Genomic DNA, 16902 nt, shown 5'->3' with positions numbered 1-16902 from the left:
CGAAAGAGTCTATATGAAAGTCCACAGTATCCCCGCAGGGACACGGGTGATGAACCAGGAAAATCTGTTTCTAGGACAGCTCCCAAAACAGGTTATTATAGGTCTCGAAGATAATGATGCATTTACCGGGGTTTACAACAAGAACCCCTTTAACTTTAAACATTATAACGCGGAATTTATAGCGTTGTACGTCGATGGTGTGCAGGTTCCATCCAGACCTTTTCAACCTGACTTTGAAAACGGCAATGCGGTTCGTGAATATGACAGTCTAGTACTGGCTACGGGTCGCCATCTCAAGGATCAAACTCTGCTGATCGATCGCCGGGAATACTGCAGCGGTTACACCCTGTACGGTTTCAACCTGACCCCTGACGAAGAGTGTGGACAACATTTTTCACTGATGAAGACGGGCAATATGCGTTTGGAGATGCGTTTCAAGCAGCCTCTACCACGCACTGTAAATATGGTCGTGTATGCAGTGTTTGACAACATTATTGAGGTGAATCAGAGGAGAAACGTTCTGTATGATTATTATTAAAATGAACACCAGAGAGCTCAACCACATCATGAATGCCCTGGCCGGCTCACGGAAACTGTTTCAAGGAGTCTACGCCTGCGATCAGCTGCCTAAATTTAAGATCAAGAATTTACCTGCAATGTACATAATCAACACACACCCTAAAAATATGCCCGGAGAACATTGGCTGGCTATTTATCTAAGGGAGGACCACCGTGGTGAATTTTTTGATTCCTATGCAAACCCCCCGGATTTCAGACCTTTCCCTCGGAAGATCAATAACTTTCTGCTCAACAACTGTCAAGAAACCATTTACAGCGGTCGTCAAGTACAAAGTCTTCAGACCTTCACTTGTGGTCAACACTGTGTGTTTTTCTTATATCATAGATCTAAAGGAAGGTCATACCCCGATATTATGGCCTTGTACAGTGAGGATTTAGGCCAAAATGATAAAAAAGTGGCAGAGTTTGTCAGGACACTGTGGACCCCCCCTTATAACACAATGACTTACGACCCTAGCCAGCCGTGTATACAGATGGGGTGTTCTTGTGAGGATTTTAAAAGATGTCATGCGTGTTAAGGTGAAAAAATAATGAAAACAGCCTTTGAATCATTAGTTTTGTTTTAATTCAACACAATTCTTATACAAAGCAGGGGTTATGGTATAAATAAATGTACAACATTTGAAAAATAAAAAATAAAAATAAAAAATTGTTTGTCGGGTCATTATTTACAGGGGAGACAAATAAAAACATGAGATTAATAAGCTTCCCAACGATGGATAGATCCTGAGGATGGTCGCTCAGCACGGTCAGAGTAATGAGATATCGGAGTCAGATCAGGCTCCACCTCTTTACACAGACGGATTTTTTGTCGCGTTTCCTGGTTAGGAACTGTTGATTGGGGCATGTTCAGACAGGCCATCGCCTGTAGGAAAGCATTCCAGCCTACAGGTCGGCGACTATCGGGTACCTTATTAGTGCTAGTGACACTCTTCAACAAATCAAACATGTGTGAACCTTTGATCAGTTGTCCTTTAAAAACAAATTCACCCTGTTCATTCCAAGCCGTTACCCGCGGTTTCTGAAGCATTTTGTGCAGGATATATTCTGCATGTCTTTTGCTTCTGGCCGGCATGTTTCTCAAAACATCCGTTACAACATCTCCCTCTGAACTCTCAACAGGTTCGGTCACCGCAACATCTTTATCAACCGTTCCCCCCGCATCAGCCCCAGAACCATTTTCTTGAGAGGCCATGGTTAAAGTTAAAATGTTTTGATCTTTTTCACCCTGTCTAACCAGACGGAGGTAGCGCTGTAACGTGTTGGTATACAACTGGGCTTTGGAATACTGATTTAAATCGGCCCTGGCCTGTATAGCTTTCATTTCAGAGTCCAGGTTGTTTTCGGCCGTTTGTCTAATGGGCTCTGGCCCGACAACATTTTTTCTCAGTTTCTCAAGCTGCTCCTGAGGGATCAAAAACATTTTCTGAGCATATTCCATTATTAACCCACTCTGGAAGCTAGAAGACTGGTTAGGAAAGGCACGGCTATGCTCAACAGCGGTCCTATAAAACCCCCGGTTTGATTAATCTTCTTTCTTTTTCTTTTAATAGAATACTTCTTATTAGCGATGATCTTGATAACCGCTTTTTGTTTTTTGAGTTTAGAATGTTGAGAAGGGGTTAGGGGTATATTACCGCGTAAGATGTTAAAAGCTATTTCACACAGGGTCTCGATCAAATCCGAGGGGGCCCCTGCCAGCACAGCTTTCCTATGGCGCGGGCTCCTCTCAAATAACATTTGCAAAAGCGGCAGATTTCTTTTAATCCGAACAGACATTCTTATTTATTTCCTTTTCTTTAGCACATAGACTGCCGGCCAATCGGGCGGGCACAAACCTGTTCTGAGGCGAAAGTCTTCTGGGGTTTGTGCTTTTAAGTCCGCAATCAAGTACCCGTAGGGTTTTTTGGTGGCATCCTCAAATGCCTCCAAAAAGAACTTGGTCTGGTTAGGGTACATTTGACGAGCCAAGACGGTGACCTGTAGTTTATCTCTGGGGTTTTTAAAAAGAATTATATAATTGGCATTTAAATTAATAGTGCGGCTTTTTTTACCTTGAAAAAATAGATTTTGAACTAAATAAATAATACTTTAATTCCTATGATGAGTGTACTTTGTGAAAGCTTTTTCCACTTCACTGTTGTCACCGGCCTGCTCCATCTGGTCATCAAGGATCACTAGGTTAGTTTGACCGGGCGGGAACAAGTCATCGCCACACAACGAGGCGGGGAGACCTTGCACAAATTTCAGATTATTTTTTTTCGAAGCCAAATCATCGTAGAGAGGTTGCCAGCAAGAGTAACACCACACTATGTTGTCAAGAGCTTGGGACACGGTTGCGTCCACATCTTCTATGATGTTCTTTATAAGATAGCTCTTCCCCGAATTGGAGGGACCGGCTATAATACAGGAGAAAGGGTGTTGAAGTCTGTTATCAAAACCACCGCTAATATCCATAAGGCAGAGTGGTATAATCAGTCTTCAACACTCTTTTATTGTACACCACCCTGAATCGTTTGTTTAGTGATCTATTTTCCAACGTGTACCCCTTTTTATTGCGATAGATCTGATTTCCGGCTGTAATAATCTCACGAGGAGGCGCGTCTTTCTCGGTTAAAAAACTTTCTACCAGGGTCGTCAGAGACTTGATGTTAATGAGCTTGTTGTTACAATGGTTCAGAGTGAAACCCTTAACTTTCATACAGGTCTTACCCGCAGCCGTTCTGTATGCGTAAGTCTTAGGACCCCCTGAAACAAACTCCACTATGTGGTCCTGAGGATCTAGTTCGCTCGTTAACTCCCCAAGGTAGTCCCCGAGGGGAGGGACCCAATCCCCTGGCCTGGTGACAAAGATTACAGAGTCAGTATCATGATAGAGCGTGCGTTCCTGCAACTGATCCATTAAGTTGTACAGTTCAAGCCGGGCGTAAGCCGTGGTAAAAACCGCTATGAAAACATTAACGTTCCCCTGTTTGGTGGGGAAATCTTTAGGGGCCCTCCACTGGACCTGTGCCACGTGGTCATTTAAGAATTGAAAGTGTGATACTGCATGTTGTTTGGAAAACATAAATTCTATGAACAGTTCAGGGGTTTTAATCAAGGTTGTGTTTAGACGGTAATTTCTTTCCCCAAACTTACCCCACAGACTGTTTAAAATCAGTTTGGACATTTGTCTCTTGGCGGGGTTTACAGTTATGTTCCCCGGCTCTACACGGATCCCTTCCTTTTCAAAATATTGCTGAACGTATCGCTCTTTGGCCGCGGAGTCAACACACCATGAGGGATAGCCCGATGCCTCCTGTTTCCCTTTCAGATGGGTCATAATGTAATCAGCAAAAAGAGTATCAGTTTTTTCAGAAAAATGCCAAACCTCATACACCTTACCGACTCTGTAACCTTTCTCCACCGCCTTGTCAAGCTCGATGCTACACCAGACACCCGTCAGCGCTCTCTCTTCATCACTGTGCAGACAAGAGGTAGTTTGATTTTCAGTTTCCACACACGTTCTACACAGAGGGAACATCAATTTTCCCGAACACCTGTAAGGCAACACGGGTAAGAACAGCTCGCGAGGAGGGTACATGGTGACTTTGATCAAACTAAAGTAATGTCCGATTTCGAGAAAGTCACGATAAACAATGGTTGGACGCCCCACCGGGTACATTTTGGTCTTGTTGACATAAGGGTACAGACTGGTGAAATCATAGTAATCTACTCTCTCACCCTCCTTTACCTCATAATGTAAACAGATGGCATTGGTACAACCCCCAAATAACGCATCCCGGGGCTCTAGACATTCAGGAAAGTCCAAGGTTTCCATAAACCGTTGTACCCCCGCATCCTGTTGCTTCAGGGTCGTCCACTCGTGTTCCCAAATCACCAGCACGTTCAAACCATAGGTGTTTTTTAAAGTTTCAATTCGTTCCTGGAAATCATAGTACATATCACCGCAGAGTTTTAGTGTTACGGGGTTAAAGGTGTTTGGGTCAAAGCACTGAGGACAGCCATGGTAAATACAACCGGCAAACTCATAAGCGGTACGCCGCCCGGACACGTCGCTAAAACCGTCTAAGTAGTAAGGCCCCATTTTTACTTCCCCTTGATTTAAAGCATGTCTGATGAAGATGTTATCCCGGGCACTCAGGTATTCCACCCACTGCATGGAGACAGTCGAAAAGTTCTTTTGTCTAGCACGATTGTTGTCAGAAGTGGTGACCGCTATAGTGTTTTTCTGCAAGAAATTGGACCGATACATTTTCATGCAGAGAGACGCTATGGTCACACTTTGCAAAGGGTTGAGACCCGATGTGTTGATAACCTCGGCGCAGAAACGCACACAGGCTTCTTTAAGGATCACCACATCATTTTTACAATAAGCGGCCATCTCTTCTCGGAAATCAAAAACACCTCACTTAACCGTATTGTACCATTTAAAGAATTCCTCCCTCTCATGAGACATCATAGTATCAACCCCATAATAAGAGGCGGGCGGGTAGGACCCTTGATAATTTTGAGTGTCCTTAGTATTAAAAAAATGGCAGAACCAACCTTTCTTCTGAGCCTCAAAACCCAGAGCCTTAGGCAAAGTGCTCAATTTCATGGGGAGGAAATTTAACAAGTCTATGTAACGTTAGTTGAAAGCTTCGTCGGTGAAACACATGATCTTGCTACCCTGAGCTATTATTCTTGGGGTCACCCCATTTTCCACCAGATACTTCATCAAAATGTAAGAATCATAACCCTTAGCATTGTGGGCAATAAATGTGTAATTGAGGTATTTTGGACCTCGATACCGCGTAAAGAAATCCCTGACACAACTCTCACCGCTAGCTGACCACTCACGATCCAACATGTCAATACAGTGTATATAATTAGCAACGTGGACCCCGTTTTCTTGCCGGCATTCAAAATCAAAAAAGACATACCAGTTGTGCGGCGGCTCCTTTTTAACCGGCTGAATAAAGCACTGGTGTTCGGACCCCGGGGTTAAATCAGCATTACAGATCCTGCATCTCGGCTCCAGACATTTGTGTGGTTTAACCTCATGAAAACGGTACTGGAGGCAACACTGCGGGCAACATTTAGTTTGATCACAATAACTCCATTTTTTAACCCCTCTCAGCAGCGGCCCTCTGTACCTTATGCTCGGAAAAACAGAACGCTGAGAGACAAATCCTTAAGCAATCTTTACATCGGATGGTAGGGGCCAAACCCTTACGACATTGCGGATTGAAACAGACGTTACAGTAACCGTCACAGCGGTGCTTAAGCTTATCATTGAAGGCCTTATAACACCAATGACAAACATACGAACAACCCAAAAAAGCCGTCAAACTCTTTATTCCAAAGTAATGACTATCACTTAGGAAGAGAAACAGTGTCTGTGTATGGGTTTCAGGATGTGTCTGAAATTTCACAAATACTTCCTTTACCTCACAACGGTACCACACAACAATTTTTAAAGACAACAACTCCTCAAACTTGGTGATGTCTGAAAAGGCAACCATCTGTTGAGAGTTTAAGCCGGCCCTCTGATGAAGCATTAAAGCCTCTTGCAGAGCTTGGGGTTCAGGCATGTCGGGGGTGAGTAGTTTTATTAAACTGTAAGCAAAACAGAGCTTATTGTCCCCACTGGAACTCACCACTAATTGCCTGAGCTTGGTCCTAATTATGTCGTTCTTCAAGCATTTCGACAGTCTTCTAAGCGCCCCACCCTCAGGGTTACGAACCACATTCATTACCAGAGACAGACTTTCATCAGCTAAGATGGCTGCGTTACTTTGCAATAACGCTTCGATTTTAGCCAGACGTCTAAATTATCTCCACTCAGCATTACAGATAGGTTGCTAAACAAATCATCCCCTCTGAGTTCTAACTGTACAACATCTCGAGGTCTGACCCTTTCAGCAACCTGTTCAAGCATTTTCTGCAAGGCCTCGTGTATGTTGACAAATATTTCTGCATAATTGTCACAATTTAAAAGTTCTGCAAAATTAAAACGCTGAATCATTTCAAAATTGTTATAGGCCGGTCTATCTATAATCACGGGATCACTGGTACTCTTGGACACATCATCATTTTGAACAAAGCCTTCACCCCCTACATTCTCACAGAGCATGTCCTCCACAGCCTTATCAGTCTCAGAACCCTCCACATTCCGAACACCCCCACTGCTGACATCTACAAAACCCCCTTTTTGAGGAGGCTCATTTAAAGCCTGTAAAAGTCCTTCAAAGATATCCAACCGGTTAATGTCAAGACCCTCCTCTATAGTGATGGCTGCTTCTGCCGCCATCCTGTGTTCTAATTGTCTCAAATCATTTATAATAGGGGCAGAATTTGGTCGGGGTAGCTCCTCCAAAGCCTCCACCATTTCAAACAAATCGGGGTGAACTAGGGGGTGAACCTCTATAAGCGCTACCGGTGGGAGGTGGTTATTTAGATCATTGACCATCTGTAACAGGTCGGGGTTCACCGGTAAGTCTGTTAATTCACATTCTATCGGTGGTAATTGGGGGTTATTTAAATCATTTATCATTTGTAATAGTTCCAGGTTCATTGGGACATCAGAGGAGTTCACAACAGGGCCGGGGATGTTCTCTCGGGAAGGTCTTTTTGGGGCCCTAGCTTGTTCATAATCCTTTAGTTTGTGAGTTCTTTTACCAAGTCAGGACATTTTTTAATTTATTTTTTATTTTTCCAACAACCCACAATAGTAAGGCGTTTTGTGTCTATTAAAACATTAAATACGGTACAATTCGTTAGTAAGGGTATTAATAAGGGTGTTTTGGCTCTCTATCACCAGGTTTTGCCCCACTAACACAAGTCTTTGATTTTGTAACAAAGTATGTAGCAACTCATGCCGACCTTCAGGAAGTAGCTCCGGGGGCTGGTGGCCTGGCTCAGCTTCAAAGGATGGTCGCTCCGGTAAATCTCGGTCGAAGGAGGCAGGGAGCGAGCGTATACTCATGGACGGAGACCAAGAAGGCCTTTGCGGTGACACCCTGGCCAAGCGCGGGGTACTGTTCCGCGTTTCTGTAGCCAAGAAACGGGTCTGGGGGGACGATGTTGAAACCAGGCCGTCGTTGGGTGGTGTGTCAGCCCTGACTGACGGCGACCCCTGAGGTTGTTGGATGCCTGTATTTGTTCCGCCCGACAATGCGGCGGGCTGAATCTGGGGTGTTGAATTACCCCTAGAAGGCTGTGGCCTGAGTAGATGTTGGGGGGTCTCCAAGACCACCGTGGGGGATCCTATCGGTGATCTCACCGGGGAAGATGTTTGATCCCACTTAGACGGGGTAATTGTCCTCAATAGCTCATCCACAGAATGACTATCCCAAGAGTCTTGGGAAGAATAAAAATATACATTACATTTACATCTTTAAACGGTGACAGAAATCAAACTTAAAACAACATGTCCAGGACATTCAAAACCTTTAGCTTTTTTAAACCTTTGAAAATAGCCTTAGACATTCACTACAACGCCTTATTATTTACAGACAATATATTTATTAGGACTTGATAATAAATGTAAAACAGAGAAGCCGCTGTAAATAAACTGTTTCTTAAATGTTTCTTTAAAAACTGTAATATTGTTAATAAAACACACACACACACAACAACATTTCATTTTTAAACGAACCTTCCAAGTGTAAACGCTTCCTGATCCCGGGACTTCCTGTTTCACAAACGTTTTCACGATCTGTTTAAATATTAAATACAATGAACACCTTCAAGCCTTTTCCTACAACCACTTTAAAACAGAAGTATAATAGCGGGAGATAAGCCAAACAACTTACTAAACCCTTTCGGACGTCTTTACTTCCTAACCAGACGGTACGGCAATCGGTCATTTCTAAACACGTTCCCCAGAAACAAGCATAGACCTGTCCGGACTTCTAAAGATCTTTCCCAGAACCCCCCGCCCTACAGGAAATGGTCACCCATCGCTTAAATATTAGCCATCAACGGGCAAACAAAGCCCTTTTAAAAACATTAAAGTTTGAAAGATCTTACTTACCTCCACAGAATAATCGTTTCTTATGTTTTTCGGCTGGTTTAGCTTTTTGCACCGCTGTGAAGGTAAGAGACATGTTTAACCTTTAACCACACCGCTTTATAAGAAGCTTTAACCTCTTACAGGCTGCAGACATATACTCACAGTTATCAGATACCGGGGCTAACGGCCTTTCAGATTCTTGAAAGGTTACGGTTCTCGAAGGTAAAACGAAACAAGCCCTCGATGTGGAAGGCCTTTCGTTGTCTCGAACCACGTTTCTTAATACTGTTAGACAGGATAATTTTTTAAAATTAACAAAACTGGACTCAAACATCTTACAGAAACGTTATACAAACAAACAGGGGTTTAGTTCTTACCCGGTCGGCAGACAGCCTGTCTAGGGACAACCATTTCTCTTGGTCGATCCTCGGAGACATTAATCACAGGCCTTTCGATAGTTTCTGTGTAATTAAAGAGACCGGCATTAATATATATTAAAACGTTTTCATAACTCTAATGAGCCGCTTCAAAACCACACACACCCATGCATAAGAACCCATGAGCGCAAACACAAAAATCTTACCGTCGTTGTTCCAGATGATCTCCTCAGCGTTGGGAATTAACTCCTGTTGACTGGTTGAAAAATAATTTTACAGAACTTAAAACAGATGTTATAGCCTTATTTACAATACATGCACACAACACGCTCTGAGTCAATGAAAATAATCTGAAGACTTGCCTAAAAACTCGTTTAAATCGAATCGCTGATGTTGTTTCCGGACATTGTTGATCTTTAGTCTTAAATCGAAAGGTCAGTATGAGTCTGTCGAGCTGAAGACCAGACCTTCATACTTATACTGATGGCCACATGCCGGATCTGTTTGTAAGGCATTGTTCTGGTCTGGCCTTTGTGCCACCCTGTTACCAATTAACATATCAAAACCAACCAATAAAATGACACTGCATCAAATTTCAAATAGAAACCAAGATGGAGACGATCTCTCTCCTCTCTACTCTAAACTTTTATTAGAACCTTTTGGTCTCTCAAAAAAACATTTTTAAGCATCAAGACCTATAGTCAACAACCACTAAGAATATTTCAGGCCTTTATAAGCGCTAAAAAACAACCTGAGCCTAGAAAATAACTATAAAGATCAAAAATAACTAGCGCTTTTACAGTGATTTTTTTTTTTTTTTTTATAGCGATGCTTTGTTTGGTATTAAACAAGTCACAAACTACTCAGAACAGCGTTTATCCCCGCAAAAGAGATATTTGGGTTTATTTTACAAAGCTTATAAATTATATAGGTTAAAAGTATTCTGAATGTTTTGATATCACACGCCATACCAACTGTTGTCTTCTACACCTTACGGTAGCAACAAATCTAACTACTGCTTTACTTTAACAATAATAATGACGGCGACCACGATGACAACAAGAACAACAACAACAAGAACAACAACAACAACATCATCATCATCATCATCGTCAGATTTTAATTAAAAGTGGCTACACCAGCGTTTACAATTTCAACCTGTCGACGGACGGACGCTCTGAGTGCATCGATTGCGGGCACTCCAATGAAGAAAAGACACCCACCGCCTCCGGGGAACCACGAGGGCAAGCATGACGAAAAGGGCCAGCCCACAGTAGGCTGTTTCCGCCCGGTTTCGAACCGGGGACCTTTCTCGCGTTAGGCGAACGTGATAACCACTACACTACGGAAACTGACACCGCTGCCTCTTGCTTCAAATGGTTACCGTTAAAGCCTGCTGGTAAAACGGGCTCAGGTGTTTCAGGTCGGCTAGGCTGTGAGAAGTGCGGCGAAAGGATGCCATTTTCACAGACCTGTTTGGCATTGCTAAAGGGCACATCAGGACACTTCGGAAACTCTTTCAAAGGCAGGACGCCCTGCGCTCTGACAGTGCCTGCACTTAACCCAACAAGGTGATGCTGAATGGCTTGTTCAAACGGCTGGTGGTCTTCCGTCACCACCAGACTATGAGAGCTATACTGCGCCTTCAACTACATAAGAGTAGATAGTAGGGTTTTTTGGGCGCGGCCTATTTTGTTATGACGTATGCCCTAAGCTTATTAATATTCCTACGTCATAATTGGGGGGCGTGATTTTAGGTAGAGTTATTTCCTTAATTATTCCTACGTCATATCCGTCAGAAAGTGTGCACCCATAAAACCCTGAACAACAAGGCCACCCATAAATACCCCCACCCCTCTGAAGGCAACGCCCCGAAACTCTCCTCTCTATTTAAGAACCCGCGCTTCTTTTAGGCAATACCTCTTTAATTCTCAGCTTCTGAAACATCCCGCTTCTTCAACATGTCCAGCGACATCAACATGAAACCCCGCAAGAAACAATCCCGGGCAAGGGTTCCTGTACTCACCAATTTGAAGATTGAATGCTCCTGGGTGTTGATCTGGGGGGCTCGACGGGGTTACCGCTTTAAAAGGGATCCCAGCTATGTTGGAGTGGAGCTTCTTGCTTTGGGAGAGAAGGAGGGTACGTTGGAACCTTTTGAGACGGTAATTGAATACTCTTATGAGGACTGGTTGAAGGTGATGGCCTGGAGAGATCTGGGGCTTGTGGATAAGACTCTAGAAGGCTTGCAAGAGGGTCCAAGAGAATGCGAAATGGAGTCTCCGACTCAGGGTTTTGAAAGGTGTGAATGGGAAAGCTTGCAGAACTACGACAGACGACGTGTGGGGTTTTGGAGGGGGGTCTGACGGCTCAGGGGCTACTCTCTTCTAAGAGGGCGGTGTGTCGTGACGTAGTGAAGAGATAGGATAAAAGGTGCAACAATTCATTCATGGTTTAAAATTAAAGAGAATGTCTTACCCGAAAGCTGCGGACGTCGACAGGCTCTACAGGCCTCTTCAAACCCGGGATCACCCCTGGTTCTATTCCCCAGATTTTGTATACACTCTGGAACCCTTTGACTGTGGTTACTCTCCAAGACCTCAGACCCCGGTCCCTCAGGACGAAACAACATGCGGTGCGATGGATGTCCAAATGAGTCTCGGGGATCCCCAGCCTCTGGAGCTCATGGAGGGCCTCGATTTTGCCGAACTGTCTACCGTCTGTGCGTCTCAGGAGGGGGTCAGTCCAATGGATGGAGAAACACCCCACAAACCACCAGGCTACCCAATGAGCATCGGACTGTCCCGGGGGCGTGATGAAGACGCAGGATTTATGCCCGGGGTATGTGACCAAGTAAGCAGAGTGGTTAAAAGCACCCTGGTGTATATTCTGAGTGCTCTCATCGACCGAGCTCTGAAAGAAGTCTGTCGGGGGTGTGAAGTGAATCACCCCAGTCAGTTGAGACACAGTTGTTTGTTTGAACCAGACCGTTACTATTTCCTGTTCTATTTCAACGTGTTTTACAGAAGACTGAACAAACCGTGGCTGAAACCGGCACTAATCAAGGCGCTCTCTTACTCCCACATACATGTCACTGTGGGACAAGTCCAGAAAATCATAGATGAGATTTTGCTGGAGCTGAAAAAGGAGCCGTTTATAATAGAGAAACTTGGGCAGCTGCTCAATGACCTGGATGAGCCGAGTAGAAAAACCGCTGGCAAGCTAAAAGCTTATTTCTTCCGTAAAGAAGTTAAAGCTGGGGGCAGCGACGAAGAATTCGACATCTACGCCACTGATTCAGACTCTGACCTGAACTAAGGGACTTTGAACATGGGGAATGTTCTGGACTGCTTCTGCAACTGGTTCTGTCATCAACACTCTGCAGCTAACCTGAGAGCGCTATTACACCATGTGCTTGACAGAAAAGTAGCCAACGCGAGCCTTTTCTCTACAGATTTAACCATCGATGAGGATCAACTTTCAAACCTGGAAAAGTGAATGGCTGCTGTAACAAAGACCGGGGGGTACGAACACTGGGATGAAGGGCTCAAGGGGGCCAAGAATGATATTAGGCCATTTCATCAACATCTGTATGACCTTTTACTGAGCATGTTTAATACACCTCTGTTTAATTTTAAAATAGGTCATATTGTTGTTTTATTTACATATGTAACTGAGGTGTGTGCCTACAAGATAAAGAAACAGGTATATTTGTTGATATAGATCAAGTAACCAATCATCTGATTTCATTTTGTCTGGACCGTAGAAAAAATTGTTGTGTATGTTATACTTTTCACAAATGTCTTAAAAGGGGTATCTGCTCTCCTGAAGTTGAATAAAAAACCTTGTATAAAAACTTTGCGCATAGTGTGGGTCTGTGTGGTTATTTGACAGAATGACTCGGCAAGCTCCCCAAATGCAGGAACTATACTACAACCCAGCCAAGATTGGGGGTTTGGCGGGTAAGAAGGGTTTTCAAAGAGGACTCGCTGAGGCCGGAGTGAAGGTTAATGATGTGGTTGTTTCAGAATGGTTACGGGAACAAGACGCCTATACCTAACATAAACCTCTCAGGATTAACTTTAAAAGAAACCGCGTATATGCAACTGACATAGACTCACAATGGCAAATGGATCTAGTCGATATGTCAAATTTATCAAAACATAACAATGGTCACAAATTGATGTTTATGTGTATCGATGTGTTATCAAAATATGCCTGGGCTCGCATTCTACATAATAAAACAGGTCGGGCGGTGACAAGGGCCTTTGAGGATATATTGTCCCAGGGTCGATGTCCTAAAAAACTGCAGACTGATAAAGGAAAAGAGTTTCTCAACAGAGAATTTCAGAATCTACTGAAGAGACACAAAATACATCATTTCACCACCGGTAATGAGCTTAGGGCATCGGTATTGGAGAGGTTTAACCGCACCATAAAGACCAAAATGTGGAGATATTTTACAGCGGTCAACACGTTCAAGTATTTTGATAAAGTTCAGGATTTTATCGATGCTTACAACCAAGGGTATCACACCAGTATTAAAATGAAGCCTAAAGATGTTGATCAAAGTAATTCTTTTAAGGTCTATAAAAAATTATACGGACCATTTATTAAGAAGGGAAAAACTACTTATAAGTTCAACATCGGTGATGTGGTTCGCGTTTCAAAGCTAAGGAGTACTTTTGCCAAAGGTTATGAAGAAACATTTTCTGACGAATATTTTACAGTTACCGAACAGTTGGCTAGAGACCCACCCGTGTACCGGTTAAAAGACTATGACGGGGAGGATATAGAAGGAACGTTTTACGAAGCCGAGTTACAAAAAATTATTGTGGGTAAAGACAGTGTATACAGAGTTGAAAAGATATTAGCTGAAAAAACCCAGAACCGGAAAAAATATGTGTTGATGAAATGGCTTGGATGGCCTGAAAAGTTCAATAGTTGGGTCCCGGAACAACAGGTTTGCGATATTCAATCCTTATAACAACTTGCCCGCGGGTGTGTTGTGGGCATTACTTTCGATACTCAAGATGGAATCAGGAGGCTTCTACGTGACTCTACCCAGTAACGCCTCTCTCGATATATACCCTAAAAATGAAATATCCAGTTACACGGTACAATTTGGAAAATCTATAGATCTAAGGGGGTCGTGGGAAGTGGGGTTGGCGGAAATACAGTATCCTTACACTTGGGCTGTTTTACAAGATAAGGATGCCACCTTCGCCATTTTTGATGATGTTAAAAAGAGTCAATGGACATTCACGATACAAGGAGGTTATTATGACAATGTGGATAAAATATTAGATGAGATGCATAAACAGTTCTCAGAAGGCACCCTCAACATCAAGCTATATTACAACCCTATTAAAAACAGAGTGTACAAGGTGTCAAAACCAGGTATTAGCATTCAAACCAGCGGCCAACTGGGGCGTATATTTGGGATCTATTCTGACACAGAGAGCAGGTTCTCAGAAGTGGTGGGGCGGCTTTTACACTCTTTATGTGTATACGGATATCATAACCCACCAGAGGGTCGGGGATAGTTATGTCCCCCTTTTGAGAAATGTACTTATTAAAGGTAAAAGCAATGACATGGTCACAATTACTTATGACAAGCCACACTACGTACCAGTCTCAAAGACCCAATTTGACAACATCACGATCGAAGTAAAATCGGATCAGAATATCAACGTACCCTTCCGCTTCAGTAAAGTTATTGTCAAACTACATTTTCGACCCCTGAAACAGTTTGTACATTATTAAAATGGCTACCTCGAGGGGTTATGTAGATCCTAGCGCCTATGTGGATTATTACAAGATGCAAGCCGGGAACGGCTTGCCCGGTTTTGTAGGAGCCCCCACAATGTATGGCGCCGGTCTAGGAGGACTCTTTCATGGTCTCTTTAGAATGGCCGTACCCCTGCTTAAGAGAGGCTTTGCTATAGCCAGACCCCACTTGAAATCAGCGGCTAAAAATATTGTTAGTGACGTGTTCACCAATGTTATGAACCGGGCAGCTAGCCATGAGCATCAGGAGGGTTCGGGTCTCATGGTAATGGCGAGGAGGGGGGGTAAAAGAAGAAACAGCATGTGTCCACCAGGGCGACGAAGATCCGTGGCTAACAAAAAACGAAGAATCTCTCATTCTCCAACATATCGTGGAAACACTCGGAGAAGGAAGCAGCACAAGAAAAAACCTGCAAAAAGAAAGTCTCAAAGAAAGAAAAATAGAGCCTCAGGATACATCTTTTAAACATGTCTTTTGTCAACAGTCTATCGGAAGAATGCGTCAAATCAGAACTGGATCTGTTTACAGTTCCATACACTCAAACGAGTATAGATAAGATCATATATGTAGAGATTCCCCCTCTTTCTGCAATTTCAGACACGGCCCCTCTGGAGTTTTTTATAGCTGGCAATGGCGAGGATTATATTGATTTGAATAACACATTTATTTTAATGAACTGTAAAGTGACTGATTAGGATGGCGATGCAATCGAGAAGACGGCCAACGCTGGGGTCATCAATTAATCAATTACCCGGTGGCCACCATGTTTTCACAGGTGGATGTGACCCTGGGAGATCGGCTCATTAGTCAAAGCAGCAATACTTACCCCTATAGAGCCATGATGGAGTGTATCCTTAATTATAGTGAGGAGACCCTAAGCAAACAGTTCAGCCCCGGCCTTCTCTTCAAAGACATCCCGGAAGCTATGGACGACAAGGATCCAGAGGGACTCAATAAGGGTTTGCAAAAAAGATCGGCCTCTTCAACAGAAGGGAGGACCTTTGAGCTAATGGGGCATATCCATGCAGACATATTTTTCCAAGAAAAACTCATGCTCAACGGGGTAGACATTAAAATTAAAATGATCCGTAGTAAAAGTGCTTTTTGTCTGATGACCCCTGATACGGAAAAATATAAACTGACCATATTATCGGCCTCGCTGTTTGTGAAATAAGTGTCCGTCTCCCCGGCGGTTAAACTAGGACACGCGCTGGCGTTAGTGACGGCAAACGCCAAGTACCCGATCGAAAGAGTCTATATGAAAGTCCACAGTATCCCCGCAGGGACACGGGTGATGAACCAGGAAAATCTGTTTCTAGGACAGCTCCCAAAACAGGTTATTATAGGTCTCGTGGATAATGATGCATTTACCGGGGTTTACAACAAGAACACCTTTAACTTTAAACATTATAACGCGGAATTTATAGCATTGTACGTCGATGGTGTGCAGGTTCCATCCAGACCTTTTCAACCTGACTTTGAAAACGGCAATGCGGTTCGTGAATATTACAGTCTAGTACTGGCTACGGGTCGCCATCTCAAGGATCAAACTCTGCTGATCGATCGCCGGGAATACTGCAGCGGTTACACCCTGTATGGTTTCAACCTGACCCCTGACGAAGAGTGTGGACAACATATTTCACTGATGAAGACGGGCAATATGCGTTTGGAGATGCGTTTCAAGCAGCCTCTACCACACACTGTAAATATGGTCGTGTATGCTGTGTTTGACAACATTATTGAGGTGAATCAGAGGAGAAACGTTCCGTATGATTATTATTAAAATGAACACCAGAGAGCTCAACCACATCATGAATGCCCTGGCCGGCTCACGGAAACTGTTTCAAGGAGTCTACGCCTGCGATCAGCTGCCTAAATTTAAGATCAAGAATTTACCTGCAATGTACATAATCAACACACACCCTAAAAATATGCCCGGAGAACATTGGCTGGCTATTTATCTAAGGGAGGACCACCGTGGTGAATTTTTTGATTCCTATGCAAACCCCCCGGATTTCAGACCTTTCCCTCGGAAGATCAATAACTTTCTGCTCAACAACTGTCAAGAAACCATTTACAGCGGTCGTCAAGTACAAAGTCTTCAGACCTTCACTTGTGGTCAGCACTGTGTGCACTAGCACGCATGCACCGCGGGT

General features: G+C 43.6%; 1 non-coding gene across 1 annotated transcript; it reads right to left on the bottom strand.

Annotated features, from left to right (window-relative positions):
- Positions 1 to 10234: 10234 nt before the first annotated feature.
- Positions 10235 to 10307, bottom strand: trnav-aac (transfer RNA valine (anticodon AAC)). Its single transcript has one exon. It is a non-coding gene; the product is annotated as a tRNA-Val (tRNA).
- Between the last annotated feature and the right edge of the window lie 6595 nt (positions 10308 to 16902).

Source organism: Amia ocellicauda, assembly GCF_036373705.1.
Source record: "Amia ocellicauda isolate fAmiCal2 chromosome 11 unlocalized genomic scaffold, fAmiCal2.hap1 SUPER_11_unloc_6, whole genome shotgun sequence".
NCBI lineage: Eukaryota > Metazoa > Chordata > Actinopteri > Amiiformes > Amiidae > Amia > Amia ocellicauda.
Note: the sequence above shows the minus strand (reverse complement) of the source record. Positions and strands in the feature narration are given on the sequence as shown.